The sequence below is a fragment of the Triticum dicoccoides genome, chromosome 5B (assembly GCF_002162155.2).
Source record: "Triticum dicoccoides isolate Atlit2015 ecotype Zavitan chromosome 5B, WEW_v2.0, whole genome shotgun sequence".
Classification (NCBI taxonomy): domain Eukaryota; kingdom Viridiplantae; phylum Streptophyta; class Magnoliopsida; order Poales; family Poaceae; genus Triticum; species Triticum dicoccoides.
The window spans coordinates 585,007,687-585,026,201 of record NC_041389.1 but is presented as its reverse complement, the minus strand read 5'-3'; positions in this window follow the sequence as shown (position 1 = coordinate 585,026,201).

Below are 18,515 nucleotides of genomic sequence, written 5' to 3'. Positions count from 1 at the left end.
TCGATCCTTCGACGAGGACACGTTGGACGCTAAAAACCTGCATCTCGATCTCTTTCGCCATTTGGAACCGCTGGAATGGAGGGCTATGGTTTGGAGAATTAGGATTGGATGGCTAGTCTAACTAAGGTACTAGATGATTATTTAAAGAGGTTAAAACAATGTGAACGCAGTGGGGTTTGGATGCAAATAAAGATGAAGGGGATTTGAAGAAGCCGAAGAGAATCGGTTCCCGATGGAGAAGTAAATGGGAGAAGTGGCATGCATGAAGTTGATTAGACGGCTAGGTAGACTAAACGAAAAGGCTCTGCGGGTAGACTGATGAGTCGTACTTGTTTGTGTACGTGCCCATCCTTCCTGATAGGTGGGACCTATGCAAACAGATAAAAAATGTGTCGTAGATTCTTTTTTTAGCGCGTGAGTGGGAGACACAACATTCTCTGGTTAAGTAATACTCCCTCCGTTTAGGTGAGTATAAGTCACCTTGTGAAAATCTGGTTTTCTGAAAACCTTTAGGCGTGGAGCATTAACTTCCTGCTCGATCCCCTCCCAGACTCGTTAGCCAGCGTTCTCTTCCTCTGCTGTCGCGTTCTACCTTTCCATTTTTCCTCTTCTCAACTGTGGAACGATCTGCATGCCGTCCTTGATGCACCAGAACGACCACTACATGCATCGCGCCAGGGCGTTGATTGGGCATGCATGAGAATTTGGTTCTGCTCGCAATATGGATGATACCTAAACGATGAAGTGAACAGGCATGCTAGCACAGGAGGCCTATTTCCGCTATACAATACTGGAGTACTCATGTTCCTACTACTAGTAGTAGTAGTAGTACAACTGTGGTACACTTGATGGTCAAAATACTATTCATCCAGTCCTCACAGTGAAGTGACGACACCCTGCGACTGACACTAGTCCAGGCGGCGTGTTCGGGTTACCAAAGTCAGCCTCACCCTGTGCACTGTGCAGTCTGTCACCGCTGATGTACAACACATTGGTGCCTCGCCTCGTCTCCCTCTCCGCTCCCATAGCACCACTCCATCTCCATCTCCTTCTCCATCTCCTTCTCCGTCTCCGTCTCCATCTCAGTGTGCCCCTATGTACTGTCGCCTCACTCGCCTCCCCCAGTATCACTATTCCCTCGCTAGCCGCTCCAGCACCGATAGCTTTCTCCCCCGTAAATCAAGCCCCCCAAACCCCCACCTTTCAAACTCCACTATGGCCGAACGTGAACCGCCCAGCATCCATATGAGCCGCCAATGGAGCAATCTCCCCAGTGACATCCTCGACCTCTGTTGTTCGTGTATGGATATGTTGAGCGCCCTGCGGCTGGCTGCATGCTCAAGGGACATGCACACAGCCATCATCGAAGCGAGGCCTAAGCTTTTCAAGACACCTTGCTTGCTGCTATCTGGTCTTGCGAGATTGGCTCACCTTGATACGAAGGTGTACATGATGCCCCTCGACTTCAATCCGATCTCCATTAGCCAAAACTTCTTCGCAGGTATGTGGTGGGTCGCCGTACATCATTTCCCTCGACATCGATCCGATCACCATCGCCCGAAACTTCTTGGCAGGTATGTACTGGGTCGGCATGAACTCCCATTGGATGGCTGCCTTCAGAGAAGACGGTAAAAAGTTGGTGCTCATGAACTTCCATACCTCCCATGAGATTATCCTTCCTCCGTTGGATTATATAGAGTATTACCATCGCAGTCCAAGTCATCTAGATTACCACGTCAGTTGGACGGACCTTGTTTTGCAGAAGATTGTAATCTTCCAAGTGCCCACACGACATGCAAATTTCGCAGACTTCAAGATAATTGCCTTGTTCGACCGCGGACTCGCCTATCTTTGCGCCGGTGCCTTCTTTAGCTGGAGAGAACCCAGCTCGCAGTGGATCATCGTCAAAGCTGATACACACTTCTGTGATGCTATTGAACACAATGGCATCATCTACGCCATCGACAAACAAGATGGCACCACGTATTGCTGGGATGACACGTGTAAGTTGTTTCCGTCTCATGTTAATGATGATGCCATGACACTGTTTGAACTTTTTGTGATGATTGGCATATCCCTGTTTGAGCAGAATTTGAGTAGAACTATGGCAATCTATTAGAGACGTCGTAAATCAGCTATATTTGGAATGAGTTAATTCATGCGATTGTAACCATGTCATTACAGCCAATTTGTACCCTGAATAATCAAACGGTTAGGAATATATGGATATTATCCTTATTTTACACTAATCTATATGCTACTACTAAATATGAGTGTGTATCAATGGCCATGTTAGTTTTCCTCATTTTCATGATGTAGAAACATGCACCACACTGTTGGTTTCATCTAACCATACATTAGGGAAGTAAATGTGCATATGGAGAACTCTATATTTGGAAGTAGTGAAATCCTGCAATGCTTACCATCTGTACATACCTATATTCGCCCTTCAGCAATCAATGGCTAGAATAATATCCTCACAAATTTTTTGCCCACAGAACACGAGTATATAACAATGCATGGTCTGTTAGTTACCTTAAAGAATTTGTTTGTGAGGACAGAACATGATTACATAACATGCATGACATGGTACATGGTAGTTTCCTATGAAGAATCGATTGCGAGATAACATGAGTATAACCATGCGTGGAACTTCTACATTTTTGAACCCAGTATACATTTCCCTGTATTTTCCTCCCAGTTCCAACAGGGACATATCAATGTTGTTTCTTGCATTATCCTACTCATACTCTGAACAATGCTGATCTTACATTAACAATGCATGTCCTTTTTGATATGATGAAGTGTCCCTACAGTTACTGCCCTTTGTAATCACACCACCTTTGCCAAAAATAGGGAAGCACAACTAGTTCCTCACTCAATCAGACGACGACAAAAGACTGATGATCATTCGGACACATGAGCCGGAAAATTTATATTGCAAAAACCCCACTGTATACAAGCACCATGAAATACGTGAGTATCCGGACAGTGGCTGTTACGTCTATGAGCAGGATACCAGCTTGTTGGGGCCATCAGGATTTTTTAGTTGGAGGCGGGTAAACAGCCTTGGTTCACACTCTCTGTTTCTCGGACTCAATTATCCGATTAACCAGGAGATCACCGTTGGCAAGGACCTTGATGGGAAAGAGGCTCTGTTTGCTATGGAAAACTGTGTCTACACGGTGAGCCCTAAGAGTTCGGGAGCAAACTCCCCTGATTGTCAATGATACAGCATGCAGCCAAAAGAAGGTGAGAATGACAAAGGCATCCGGATTAACTTTGATCCTTGGATGTCTCAGTTATGACAGGCAGTGATGTGGTTCAAGCCTTCAGGTTGATAGGTAATTGGGCTGTTGCATCAAAAGGGTGGAGTACTGGTGTCTCCGTATCACTGGTCGCTAAAGCGGGACTGCAAATTATGCTGGTGTTGGATCATATCTTCGAATGACTTTGTTGTATTTTCTGCTGGTTCTGAATGGGTAGTTCTTTCTTTTGCTATGCATATTCCTTGTCATTTGGTCATCCTCGTCTATGTCACTCTTACTATGTAATAGTTGCTTCTATTTAGAATGTCATTCTCGTCTGGATCACGAGAGTCTGAGCGCTGCAGATGGGTGTGTTTTGGTGGTGTAGCAAGACTTCTTATGAACTGTCATTTCTTGATGTTTATGTCAGTAGTAGTCACTAGTCAGTGTTTGAATGTTGTATATATCATTGTTTCGAACTGTTTATTGTCTCGAACTACTGGTGGGTTAAATGAGGGCATCACCATTCTCCAGTGTTCAGAGTATATCTCCTTTTTTCAAGTTATATAATTTGAGCTCAGTGTCTTTTCGATGATGTACACTTGTTTGGGCCAGTGAGGTGTCGTTGAATATGGGCCGAGTAGTAATGCAATGCCAAACATGTCAATTATGACTCTTAGGCCGGGCTCTCCAAAAAATAAAGAATAAGGACTCTTAGGCCGACATGTGGGCGCCACCGGTGTTTGCGTGCGCTTGCGCGCCGAGAGCATATTGGCGTGTGCTTGAAATTCATACTACCTTTTGATACGTCTCCAACGTATCTATAATTTTCGATTGTTGCATGCTATTATATTACCTGTTTTGGATGTTTATGGGCTTTACTTTATACATCTTTATCATTTTTGGGACTAACCTACTAACCGGAGGCCCAACCCATATTGCTGTTTTTTTTGCCTATTTTAGTATTTCGAAGAAAAGGAATATCAAACGGAGTCCAAACAGAATGAAACCTTCGGGAACGTGATTTTTGGAACGAACAAGATCCGGAGAGCTTGGAGTGCAAGTCAAGAAACAACCGGAGCCTCCACGAGATAGGAGGGCCCCCCCTGTAGGGCGCGCCCCTGTCTCGTGGGACCCTCGGGCGTCCACCGACGTACCTCTTCCTCCTATATATACCTACGAAGCCCGAAAACATCCAGGGGCACCACGAAACACAATTTCCACCACCGTAACCTTCTGTATCCGCGAGATCCCATCTTGGAGCCTTCGTCGGCACTCTGCCGGAGGGGGAATCGACCACGGAGGGCCTCTACATCAACATCCTTGCCCCTCCTATGAGTTGTGAGTAGTTTACCACAGACCTACGGGTCCATAGTTATTAGCTAGATGGCTTCTTCTCTCTTTTTGGATCTCAATACAATGTTCTCCCCCTCTCTTGTGGAGATCTATTGGATGTAATATCTTTTTGCGGTGTGTTTGTTGAGATCCGATGAATTGTGAGTTTATGATCAGATTTATCTATGGATATTAACTGAATCTTCTCTGAATTCTTTTATGTATGATTGAGTTATCTTTGCAAGTCTCTTCGAATTATCGGTTTGGTTTGGCCTACTAGATTGATCTTTCTTGCCATGGGAGAAGTGCTTAGCTTTGGGTTCAATCTTGCGGTGTTCTTACCCAGTGACAGAAAGGGTTGCAAGACACGTATTGTATTATTGCCATCGAGGATAACAAGATGGGGTTTATATCATATTGCATGAGTTTATCCCTCTACATCATGTCATCTTGCTTAATGCGTTGCTCTGTTCTTATGAACTTAATACTCTAGATGCATGCTGGACAGCGGTCGATGTTGAAGGAAATATGCCCTAGAGGCAATAATAAAGTTATTATTTATTTCCTTATTTCATGATAAATGTTTATTATTCATGCTAGAATTGTATTAACCGGAAACATAATACATGTGTGAATACATAGACAAACAGAGTGTCACTAGTATGCCTCTACTTGACTAGCCTGTTAATCAAAGATGGTTATGTTTCCTAACCATGGACAAAGAGTTGTTATTTGATTAACGGGATCACATCATTAGTTGAATGATCTGATTGACATGACCCATTCTGTTAGCTTAGCACCCGATCGTTTAGTATGTTGCTATTGCTTTCTTCATGACTTATACATGTTCCTATGACAATGAGATTATGCAACTCCCGTTTACCAAAGGAACACTTTGTGTGCTACCAAACGTCACAACGTAACTGGGTGATTATAAAGGTGCTCTACAGGTGTCTCCAAAGGTACTTGTTGGGTTGGCGTATTTCGAGATTAGGATTTGTCACTCCGAATGTCGGAGAGGTATCTCTGGGCCCTCTCGATAATACACATCACTTAAGCCTTGCAAGCAATGCAACTAATGAGTTAGTTGTGAGATGATGTATTACGGAACGAGTAAAGAGACTTGCCGGTAACGAGATTGAACTAGGTATTGGATACCGACGATCGAATCTCGGGCAAGTAACATACCGATGACAAAGGGAACAACGTATGTTGTTATGTGGTCTGACCGATAAAGATCTTCGTAGAATATGTAGGAACCAATATGGGCATCCAGGTCCCGCTATTGGTTATTGACCGAAGACGTGTCTCGGTCATGTCTACGTTGTTCTCGAACCGTAGGGTCCGCACGCTTAAGGTTTCGATGACAGTTTTATTATGAGTTTATGAGTTTTGATGTACCGAAGGAGTTCGGAGTCCCAGATGAGATCCGGGACATGACGAGGAGTCTCTAAATGGTCGAGACGGTAAGATCGATATATTGGACGACTATATTCAGAGTTCGGAAAGGTTCCGAGTGATTCGGGTATTTTTCGGAGTACCGGAGAGTTACGGGAATTCGTATTGGGCCTCTTTGGGCCATACGGGAAAGGAGAGAAAGGGCCAAAAGGGTGGCCGCACCCCTCCCCTTGGACTAGTCCGAATTGGACTAGGGAGGGGGGGCGCCCCCTTCCTTCCTTCTCCTTCTCTCTTCCCTTTCCTTCTCTCCTACTCCTACTACATGGAAGGGTTCCTAGTTGGACTAGGAAAGGGGGAATCCTACTCCCGGCAGGAGTAGGACTCCCCTAGGGCGCGCCATAGAGAGGGCTGGCCCTCTCCTCCTCCACTCCTTTATATACGGGGGCAGGGGGCACCCCATGGACACACAAGTTGATCTTTGTGATCGTTCCTTAGCCGTGTGCGGTGCCCCCCTCCACGATATTACACCTCGGTCATATTGTAGCGGTGCTTAGGCGAAGCCCTGCGACGGTTGAACATCAAGATCGTCACCACGCCGTCGTGCTGACGGAACTCCTCCCCGAAGCTTTGCTGGATCGGAGCCCGGGGAGCGTCATCGAGCTGAACGTGTGCCAAGAACTCGGAGGTGCCGGAGTAACGGTGCTTGGATCGGTTGAACCGGGAAGACGTACGACTACTTCCTCTATGTTGTGTCAACGCTTCCGCTTCGGTCTACGAGGGTATGTAGACAACACTCTCCCCTCTCGTTGCTATATTATCACCATGATCTTGCGTGTGCGTAGGATTTTTTTTGAAATTACTACGTTCCCCAACAGTGGCATCCGAGCCTAGGTTTTATGGTTTGATGTTATATGCACGAGTAGGACACAAATGAGTTGTGGGCGATATAAGTCATACTTCTTACCAGCATCTTATACTTTGGTTCGGCGGTATTGTTGGATGAAGCTGCCCGGACCGACATTACGCGTACGCTTACGCGAGACTGGTTTTACCGCCGTGCTTTGCACACATGTGACTAGCGGGTGTCAGTTTCTCCAACTTTAGTTGAACCGAGTGTGGCTACGCCCGGTCCTTGCGAAGGTTAAAGCAGCATCAATTTCACAAACTATCGTTGTGGTTTTGATGCGTAGGTGAGATTGGTTCTTGCTTAAGCCCGTAGCAGCCACGTAAAACTTGCAACAACAAAGTAGAGGACGTCTAACTTGTTTTTGCAGGGCATGTTGTGATGTGATATGGCCAAGACATGATGCTATATTTTATTGTATGAGATGATCATGTTTTGTAACCGAAGTTATCGGCAACTGGCAGGAGCCATATGGTTGTCGCTTTATTGTATGAAATGCAAACGCCCTGTAATTGCTTTACTTTATCACTAAGCGGTAGCGATAGTCGTAGAAGCAATAGATGGCGTAAACGAAAAACGATGCTACGATGGAGATCAAGGTGTCGCGCCGGTGACGATGGTGACCATGATGGTGCTTCGGAGATGGAGATCACAAGCACAAGATGATGATGGCCATATCATATCACTTATATTGATTGCATGTGATGTTTATCCTTTATGCATCTTATCTTGCTTTGATTGACGGTAGCATTTTAAGATGATCTGTCATTAAAAATTATCAAGAAGTGTTCTCCCTGAGTATGCACCATTGCCAAAGTTCGTCGTGCCCAGACACCACGTGATGATCGGGTGTGATAAGCTCTACGTCCATCTACAACGGGTGCAAGCCAGTTTTGCACACGCAGAATACTCAGGTTAAACTTGACGAGCCTAGCATATGCAGATATGGCCTCGGAACACGGAGACCGAAAGGTCAAGCGTGAATCATATAGTAGATATGATCAACATAAGATGTTCACCATTGAAAACTACTCCATCTCACGTGATGATCGGTTATGGTTTAGTTGATTTGGATCACGTGATCACTTAGATGACTAGAGAGATGTCTGTCTAAGTGGGAGTTCTTAAGTAATATGATTAATTGAACTTAAATTTATCATGAACTTAGTATTGGTAGTATTTTGCAAATTATGTTGTAGATCAATAGCTTGCATTGTTGCTCTCATATGTTTATTTTGATATGTTCCTAGAGAAAATTGTGTTGAAAAATGTTAGTAGCAATGATGCGGATTGGATCCATGATCTGAGGTTTATCCTTATTGCTGCGCAGAAGAATTATGTCCTTGATGCACCGCTAGGTGACAAACCTATTGCAGGAGCAGATGCAGACGTTATGAACGTTTGGCTAGCTCAATATGATGACTACTTGATAGTTCAGTGCACCATGCTTAACGGCTTAGAATCGGGACTTCAAAGACGTTTTGAACGTCATGGACCATATGAGATGTTCCAGGAGTTGAAGTTAATATTTCAAGCAAATACCCGAGTTGAGAGATATGAAGTCTCCAACAAGTTCTATTGCTAAAAGATGGAGGAGAATCGCTCAACTAGTGAGCATGTGCTCAGATTGTCTGGGTACTACAATCGCTTGAATCAAGTGGGAGTTAATCTTCTATATAAGATAGTGATTGACAGAATTCTCTAGTCACCACCACCAAGTTAGTAGAACTTCGTGATGAACTATAATGCAAGGGATGACGAAAACAATTCCCGAGCTCTTCGTGATGCTGAAATCGAGGAAGGTAGAAATCAAGAAAAACAATGAAGTGTTGATGGTAGACAAGAACACTAGTTTCAAGAAAAGGGCAAAGGGAAGAAGGGGAACTTCAAGAAGAATGTCAAGCGAGTTGCTGCTCAAGTGAAGAAGCCCAAGTCTAGTCCTAAGCCTGAGACTAAGTGCTTCTACTGCAAAGGGATTGGTCACTGGAAGGGGAACTACCCCAAGTGATTGGCGGATAAGAAGGATGGCAAAGTGAACATAAGTATATTTGACATACATGTTATTGATGTGTACTTTACTAGTGTTTATAGCAACCCCTCGGTACTTGGTACTGGTTCAGTTGCTAAGAGTAGTAACTCGAAACGGGAGTTGCAGAATAAACAGAAACTAGTTAAGGGTGAAATGACGATGTGTGTTGAAAGTAGTTTCAAGATTGATATGATCATCATCGCACACTCCCTATACTTTCGGGATTAGTGTTGAACCTAAATAAATGTTATTTGGTGTTTGCGTTGAGCATGAATATGATTTGATCGTGTTTATTGCAATACAGTTATTCATTTAAGTAAGAGAATAAACTGTTGTTCTGATTACATGAATAAAACCTTATATGGTTACACACCCAATGAAAATGGTTCATTGGATCTCGATCATAGTGATACACATATTCATAATATTGAAACCAAAAGATGCAAAGTTAATAATGATAGTTCAACTTATTTGTGGCACTGCCGTTTAGGTCATATTGGTGTAAAGCGCATGAAGAAACTCCATGCTGATGGGATTTTGGAATCACTTGATTATGAATCACTTGATGCTTGCGAACCATGCCTCATGGGCAAGATGACTAAGACTCCGTTCTTCGGAACAGTGGAGCAAGCAACTGACTTATTGGAAATAATACATACTGATGTATGCGATCCGATGAGTGTTAAGGCTCGCGGCGGGTATTGTTATTTTCTGACCTTCACAGATGATTTGAGCAGATATGGGTATATCTACTTGATGAAACATAAGTCTGAAACATTTGAAAAGTTCAAAGAATTTCAGAGTGAAGTGGAAAATCATCGTGACAAGAAAAAGGTTTCTACGATCTGATCGCGGAGACAAATATTTGAGTTACGAGTTTGGTCTTCAATTAAAACAATGTGGAATAGTTTCACAAATTCAAGCCACCTGGAACACCACATCATAATGGTGTGTCCGAACGTCATAACCGTACTTTATTGGATATAGTACAATCTATGATGTTTCTTACTGATTTACCAATATCGTTTTGGGATCATGCATTAGAGACAGTTGCATTCACGTTTAATAGGGCACCATCTAAATCCGTTGAGACGACACCATATGAATTGTGGTTTAGCAAGAAACCCAAGTTGTCGTTTCTTAAAGTTTGGGGCTGCGATGCTTATGTGAAAAAGTTTCATCTTGATAAGCTCAAACCCAAATTGGAGAAGTGTGTCTTCATAGAATACCCAAAGGAAACTATTGGGTACACCTTCTATCACAGATCCGAAGGCAAGATATTCGTTGCTAAGAATGGATCCTTTCTAGAGAAGGAGTTTCTCTCGAAAGAAGTGAGTGGGAGGAAAGTAGAACTTGATGAGGTAACTGTACCTACTCCCGAATTGGAAAGTAGTTCATCACAGAAATCTGTTCCTGTGGATCCTACACCAATTAGTGAGGAAGCTAATGATGATGATCATGTAACTTTAGATCAAGTTACTACAGAACTTCGTAGATCAACCAGAGTGAGATCCACACCAGAGTGGTATGGTAATCTTGTTCTGGAAGTTATGTTACTAGACCATGACGAAACTGCGAACTATGAGGATGATGAGCCCAGATTCCCCAAAATGGCTTGAGGCCATGAAATCTGAGATGGGATCCATGTATGAGAACAAAGTGTGGACTTTGGTTGACTTGCCCGATGATCGGTAAGCAATTGAGAATAAATGGATTTTCAAGAGGAAGACGGACGCTGATAGTAGTGTTACTATCTACAAAGCTAGAATTGTCGCAAAAGGTTTTCGACAAGTTCAAGGTGTTAATTACGATGAGAGTTTCTCACTCATATCTATGCTTAAGTCTGTCCGAATCATGTTAGCAATTGCCGCATTTTATGAAATCTGGCAAATGGATAAACAAAACTGCATTCCTTAATGGATTTATTAAAGAAGAGTTGTATATGATGCAACCAGAAGGTTTTGTCAATCATAAAGGTGCTAACAAAATATGCAAGCTCCAGCGATCCATCTATGGACTGGTGCAAGCATCTCGGAGTTGGAATATACACTTTGATAAGTTGATCAAAGCATATAGTTTTATACAGACTTGCAGTGAAGCCTGTATTTACAAGAAAGTGAGTGGGAGCACTACAGCATTTCTGATAAGTATATGTGAAATTGAGTAAGACTCAAAACCCGACCACAGGCAGAAGATAGAAAGAGAATGAAAGTCATTCCCTATGCCTTGGCCATAGGTTCTATAAAGTATGCCATGCTGTGTACCAGATCTATTGTATACCCTACACTGATTTTGGCAAGGGAGTACAATAGTGATCTAGGAGTAGATCACTGGACATCAGTCAAAATTATCCTTAGTGGAATAAGGATATGTTTCTCGATTATGGAGGTGACAAAAGGTTCGTCGTAAAGGGTTGCGTCGATGCAAGTTTTGACACTGATCTAGATGACTCTAAGTCTCAATCTGGATACATATTGAAAGTGGGAGCAATTAGCTAGAGTAGCTCCGTGCAGAGAATTGTTGACATAGAAACTTGCAAAATACATACGGATCTGAATGTGGCAGACCCGTTGACTAAACTTCTCTCACAAGCAAAACATGATCACACCTTAGTACTCTTTGGGTGTTAATCACATAGCGATGTGAACTAGATTACTGAATCTAGTAAACCCTTTGGGTGTTAGTCAAATGGCGATGTGAACTATGCGTGTTAATCACATAATGATGTGGACTATTGATGTTAATCACATGGCGATGTGATCTAGATTATTGACTCTAGTGCAAGTGGGAGACTGAAGGAAATATGCCCTAGAGGCAATAATAAAGTTATTATTTATTTCCTTATTTCATGATAAATGTTTATTATTCATGCTAGAATTGTATTAACCGGAAACATAATACATGTGTGAATACATAGACAAACAGAGTGTCACTAGTATGCCTCTACTTGACTAGCCTGTTAATCAAAGATGGTTATGTTCCCTAACCATGGACAAAGAGTTGTTATTTGATTAACGGGATCACATCATTAGTTGAATGATCTGATTGACATGACCCATTCCGTTAGCTTAGCACCCGATCGTTTAGTATGTTGCTATTGCTTTCTTCATGACTTATACATGTTCCTATGACTATGAGATTATGCAATTCCCGTTTACCGGAGGAACACTTTGTGTGCTACCAAACATCACAACGTAACTGGGTGATTATAAAGGTGCTCTACAGGTGTCTCCGAAGGTACTTGTTGGGTTGGCGTATTTCGAGATTAGGATTTGTCACTCCGAATGTAGGAGAGGTATCTCTGGGCCCTCTCGGTAATACACATCACTTAAGCCTTGCAAGAAATGCAACTAATGAGTTAGTTGCGAGATGATGTATTACGGAACGAGTAAAGAGACTTGCCGATAACGAGATTGAACTAGGTATTGGATACCGACGATCGAATCTCGGGCAAGTAACATACCGATGACAAAGGGAACAACGTATGTTGTTATTCGGTCTGACCGATAAAGATCTTCATAGAATATGTAGGAACCAATATGGGCATCCAGGTCCCGCTATTGGTTATTGACCGAAGACGTGTCTCGGTCATGTCTACATTGTTCTCGAACCGTAGGGTCCGCACGCTTAAGGTTTCGATGACAGTTTTATTATGAGTTTATGAGTTTTGATGTATCGAAGGAGTTCAGAGTCCCGGATGAGATCGGGGACATGACGAGGAGTCTCGAAATGGTCGAGACATAAAGATCGATATATTGGACGACTATATTCGGAGTTCGGAAAGGTTCCGAGTGATTCTGGTATTTTTTGGAGTACCGGAGAGTTACGGGAATTCGTATTGGGCCTCTTTGGGCCATACGGGAAAGGAGAGAAAGGGCCAAAAGGGTGGCCGAACCCCTTCCCTTGGACTAGTCCGAATTGGACTAGGGAGGGGGGCGCCCCCTTCCTTCCTTCTCCTTCTCTCTTCCCTTTCCTTCTCTCCTACTCCTACTACATGGAAGGGTTCCTAGTTGGACTAGGAAAGGGGGAATCCTACTCCCGGCGGGAGTAGGACTCCCCTAGGGCACACTATAGAGAGGGCCGGCCCTCCCCTCCTCCACTCCTTTCTATACGGGGGCAGGGGGCACCCCGTGGACACAAAAGTTGATCTTCGTGATCGTTCCTTAGCCGTGTGCGGTGCCCCCCTCCACAATATTACACCTCGGTCATATTGTAGCGGTGCTTAGGCGAAGCCCTGCGACGGTTGAACATCAAGATCGTCACCACGCCGTCGTGCTGACGGAACTCCTCCCCGAAGCTTTGCTGGATCGGAGCCCGGGGAGCGTCATCGAGCTGAACGTGTGCCAAGAACTCGGAGGTGCCGGAGTAACGGTGCTTGGATCGGTTGAACCGGGAAGACGTACGACTACTTCCTCTACGTTGTGTCAACGCTTCCGCTTCGGTCTACGAGGGTACATAGACAACACTCTCCCCTCTTGTTGCTATATCATCACCATGATCTTGCGTGTGCGTAGGAAATTTTTTGAAATTACTACGTTCCCCAACAGATGTGTGGAGTAATAGTAGTAGATGCAGGCAGGAGTCGGTCTACTTGTTATGGATGTGATGCCTAGATAACGTCATAATTATTCGCTTTTCTAACAATTGCTCGACAGTAATTTGTTCACCCACCGTAATACTTATGCTCTAGAGAGAAGCCTCTAGTGAAACCTATGGCCCCCAGGTCTATCTCTTATCTTATTTGCTTTCAATGTACTTTTATTTGCATCTTTACTTTCTTGCATCTATATCATAAAATACCAAAAATATATCTATCTTATCATACTATCTCTATCAGATCTCACTTTCGCAAGTGGCCGTGAAGGGATTTACAACCCCTTTATTGCCTTGGTTGCGAGTTCTCAGTTTGTTTGTGTAGGCGCGTGGGACTTTGGAGGAGCCTCCTACTGGATTGATACCTTGGTTCTCAAAAACTGAGGGAAATACTTATGCTACACTTGCTGCATCACCCTCTCCTCTTCGGGGAAAACCAACGCTAGCTCAAGACGTAGCAAGAAGGATTTCTGGCGCCGTTGCCGGGGAGGTCTTCACTCAAGTCAAGACATACCAAGTACCTATCACAAACTCATCTCCCTCGCATTTACATTATTTGCCATTTGCCTCTCATTTTCCTCCCCCCCCACTTCATCCTTGCCGTTTTATTCGCGCTCTCTTTCCCAATCTCCTCTCCGTCTTTGTGTTTGCCTTCCCGTTGCCATGGCCGAATCAAAAAGAACTAAGGGATTCCTCCGGAGTTCTAGTGCCTTGGATAACCCCTCTATCCTCTCTAAGCTCATAAACAATGATGCTACGGAAAGACCCACCGGGTCACCAATGAGAGTTTAAATGATTTTGATGAAGATGACTCCGGAAATTTTCGCTATTTGCTTGATGAATCTTTAAAAGATGCTTGGGATAGGTTATTAAGGATTCGGGCTAGCTATGTACCTCAATATCAAATTGATGTTTACTTAAAAAGTTTCTATATTGGCTTGCCCGCTTCTTTCAAACAAGTTCTAGATTCTATTTTCTAGGAAGGTTTTCTTGAAGGGGATGCTATAGATATCTATGAAAAAATGAAAACCATATTTGGGCACCCTTTAAATGATAAAGTTGAATCAACCACTCTCTTGTGCTTTTATCAAAACGAAATTATCAAAGAAATGAAGTCTAGCTTAGATGCAAATTTCCGTAACGTGCTTAATCTTAATTCATCCATTAATGGGAATGTTCTCACCCGGAATAGAAGGATGAATGCCATAGAAAGGAGATCCTCTCTTGCTACTTATGAATCAAGTGCCAAAGATGTCACTCGTTAGATCTATCTTCGCTTTTATGCCTAGCTAGGGGCGTTAAACGATAGCGCTAGTTGGGAGGCAACCCAATTTTCTTTATGTTTTTTGTTTTTGTTCCTGTTTAGTGTTAAATTTTGTTTCTACTTTCTGTTTGGATGTGTTTTTATCTTTTGTTTAGTGTTTGTGCCAAGTAGAACCTATAGGATAAACTATGATGATGGTTGATTTGATTCTGCTGAAAAACAGAAACTTTGCGCTCACGAGAAAAAACTCAATAAATCACAGAAACGCGATTTTGCATTCTTTTTTATGCTGATTAATAAATAAATTTTCCAGTACGTCCTATTTTGGTAGGATTTTTAGAGTTCCAGAAGTTTGCGTTAGTTACAGATTGCTACAGACTGTTCTGTTTTTGACAGATTCTGTTTTTCGTGTGTTGTTTGCTTATTTCAATGCATCTATGGTTAGTAAATTAGTTTATAAACCATAAATAAGTTGGAATACAGTAGGTTTAACACCAAAATAAATAAAGAATGAGTTAATTGCAGTACCTTATGTGATGGTTTTGTTTTCTTTCACTAACGGAGCTTATAAGATTTCCTGTTGAGTTTTGTGTTGTGAAGTTTTCAAGTTTTGGGTAAAGCTTTTATGGACTATGGAATAAAGAGTGGAAATAGCCTAAGCTTGGGGATGCCCAAGGCACCCCAAGATATTCAAGAATAGCCAAAATACTAAGATGGGGATGCCCCGGGAAGGCATGCCCTCTTTCGTCTTCGTTCATTGGTAACTTTACTTGGAGCTATATTTTTATTCACCACATGATATGTGTTTTGCTTGGATCGTCATGTATTATATTGTTCTTTGCTTTTTAGTTTACCGCAATCATCCTTGCTGTACACACATTTTGGGAGAAGCCTATTTGATTAGAATTTGCTAGAATACTCTATGTGCTTCACTTATATCTTTTGAGCTTGATAGTTTTTGCTCTAGTGCTTCACTTATATCTTTTAGAGCATGGTGGTGGATTAATTTTGAAGAAATTGCTAGTCTATCATGCTTCACTTATGTTATTTTGAGAGTATTTTAGAACAGCATGGTATTTGCTATGGTTATAATTTGGTCCTAGAATGATGAGCATCCAAGTTGGGTATAATAAAAACTATCATAGGATGTGAATTGCATGCTATGATCAATTTGATGCTTGATAATTGTTTTGAGATATGGAGGTAGCGATATTAAAGTCATGCTAGTTGGGTGATTATGGATTTAAAGAATGATTGTGTTGAAATTTGTGATTCTCGTAGCGTGCACGTATGGTGAACCGCTTTGTGATGAAGTTGGAGCATAATTTTATTTATTGAATGTCTTCCTTATGAGTGGCAGTCGGGGACGAGCGATTGTCTTTTCCTACCAATCTATCCCCCTAGGAGCATGCGCATAGTGCTTTGGTTTTTGATGACTTCTAAATTTTTACAAAAAGTATATGAGTTCTTTTGACTAATGTTGAGTCCATGGATTATACGCACCCTTTCACCCCTCCATTATTGCTAGCCTCTCTTGTATCGTGCAACTTTCACCGGTACCATACACCCACCATATACCTTCCTCAAAACAGTCACCATACCTACCTATTATGGCATTTCCATAGCCATTCCGAGATATATTGCCATGCAACTTTCCACCGTTCAATTTATTATGACACGTTTCATCATTGTCATATTGCTCTTTGCATGATCATGTAGTTGACATCGTATTTGTGGCAAAGCCACCATCATAATCTTCATACATGTCGCTCTTGATTCATTGCATATCCCGGTATACCGCCGGAGGCATTCACATAGAGTCATATCTTGGTTCTAGCTTTGAGTTGTAATTTTTGAGTTGTAAATCCGTAAAAGTGTGATGATCTTCATTATTAGAGCATTGTCCCAGTGAGGAAAGGATGATGAAGACTATGATTCCCCCACAAGTCGGGATGAGACTTAAGGACTTTAGAAAAAAAAGAAAAAAAAGGGAGAAAGGCCAAAAAGAAAAAGAAAAAAAAGAAGGCCAAAGAAAAAAAGGGGAAAAGGAAAAAAAGAGAAAAAAAAAGAATGAGAGAAAAAGAGAGAAGGGACAATGCTACTATCTCTTTTTCCACAATTGTGCTTCAAAATAGCACCATGATCTTCATGATAGAGAGTCTCGTATGTTGTCTCTTTCATATACTAGTGGGAATTCTTCATTATAGAACTTGGCTTGTATATTCCAATGATGGGCTGCCTCAAAATGCCCTAGGTCTTCGTGAAAAAGCAAGTTGGATGCACATCCACTAGTTTTCTTTTGTTGAGCTTTCATATATTTATAGCTGTAGTGCATCTGTTGCATGGCAATCCCTACTCACTCACATTGATATCTATTAATGGGCATCTCCATAGCCCGTTGATACGCCTAGTTGATGTGTGACTATCTTCTCCTTTTTGTCTTCCCCACAACCACCGTTCTATTCCACATATAGTGCTATGTCCATGGCTCACGCTCATGTATTGCGTGAAAGTTGAAAAAGTTTGAGATTATTAAAGTATGAAACAATTGCTTGGCTCATCATCGGGGTTGTGCATGATTAAATATTTTGTGTGATGAAGATAGAGCAACAGCCAGACTATATGATTTTGTAGGGATAACTTTCTTTGGCCATGTTATTTTGAGAAGACATGATTACTTTGCTTAGTATGCTTGAAGTATTACTATTTCTTATGTCAATATGAACTTTTATTTTGTATTATTTGGATCTGAACATTCATGCCACATTAAAGAAAATTACATTGAGAATTATGCTAGGTAGCATTCCACATCAAAAATTCTCTTTTTATCATTTACCTACTCGAGGACGAGCAGGAATTAAGCTTGGGGATGCTTGATACGTCTCCAACGTATCTATAATTTTTTATTGTTCCATGCTATTATATTACCTGTTTTGGATGTTTATGGGCTTTATTTTATACATCTTTATCATTTTTGGGACTAACCTACTAACCGGAGGCCCAGCCCATATTGCTGTATTTTTGCCTATTTCAGTATTTCGAAGAAAAGGAATATCAAACGGAGTCCAAACGGAATGAAACCTTCGGGAACGTGATTTTTGGAACGAACAAGATCCGGAGAGCTTGGAGTGCAAGTCAAGAAACAGCTGGAGCCTCCACGAGATAGGACGACGCGCCCCCCTGTAGGGCGCGCCCCCTTTTCTCGTGGGACCCTCGGGCATCCACCGACGTACCTCTTCCTCCTATATATACCTACGGACCTCGAAAACATCCAGGGGCACCACGAAACACAATTTCCACCACCGTAACCTTCTGTATCCGCGACATCCCATCTTGGAGCCTTCGCCGGCACTCTGCCGGAGGGGGAATCGACCATGGAGGGCCTCTACATCAACATCCTTGCCCCTCCTATGAGTTGTAAGTAGTTTACCACAGACCTACGGTCCATAGTTATTAGCTAGATGGCTTCTTCTGTCTTTTTGGATCTCAATACAATGTTCTCCCCCTCTCTTGTGGAGATATATTGGATGCAATATCTTTTTGCGGTGTGTTTGTCGAGATCCGATGAATTATGAGTTTATGATCAGGTTTATCTATGGATATTAATTGAATCTTCTCTGAATTCTTTTATGTATGATTGAGTCATCTTTGCAAGTCTCTTCAAATTATTGGTTTGGTTTGGCCTACTAGATTGATCTTTCTTGCCATGGGAGAAGTGCTTAGCTTTGGGTTCAATCTTGCGGT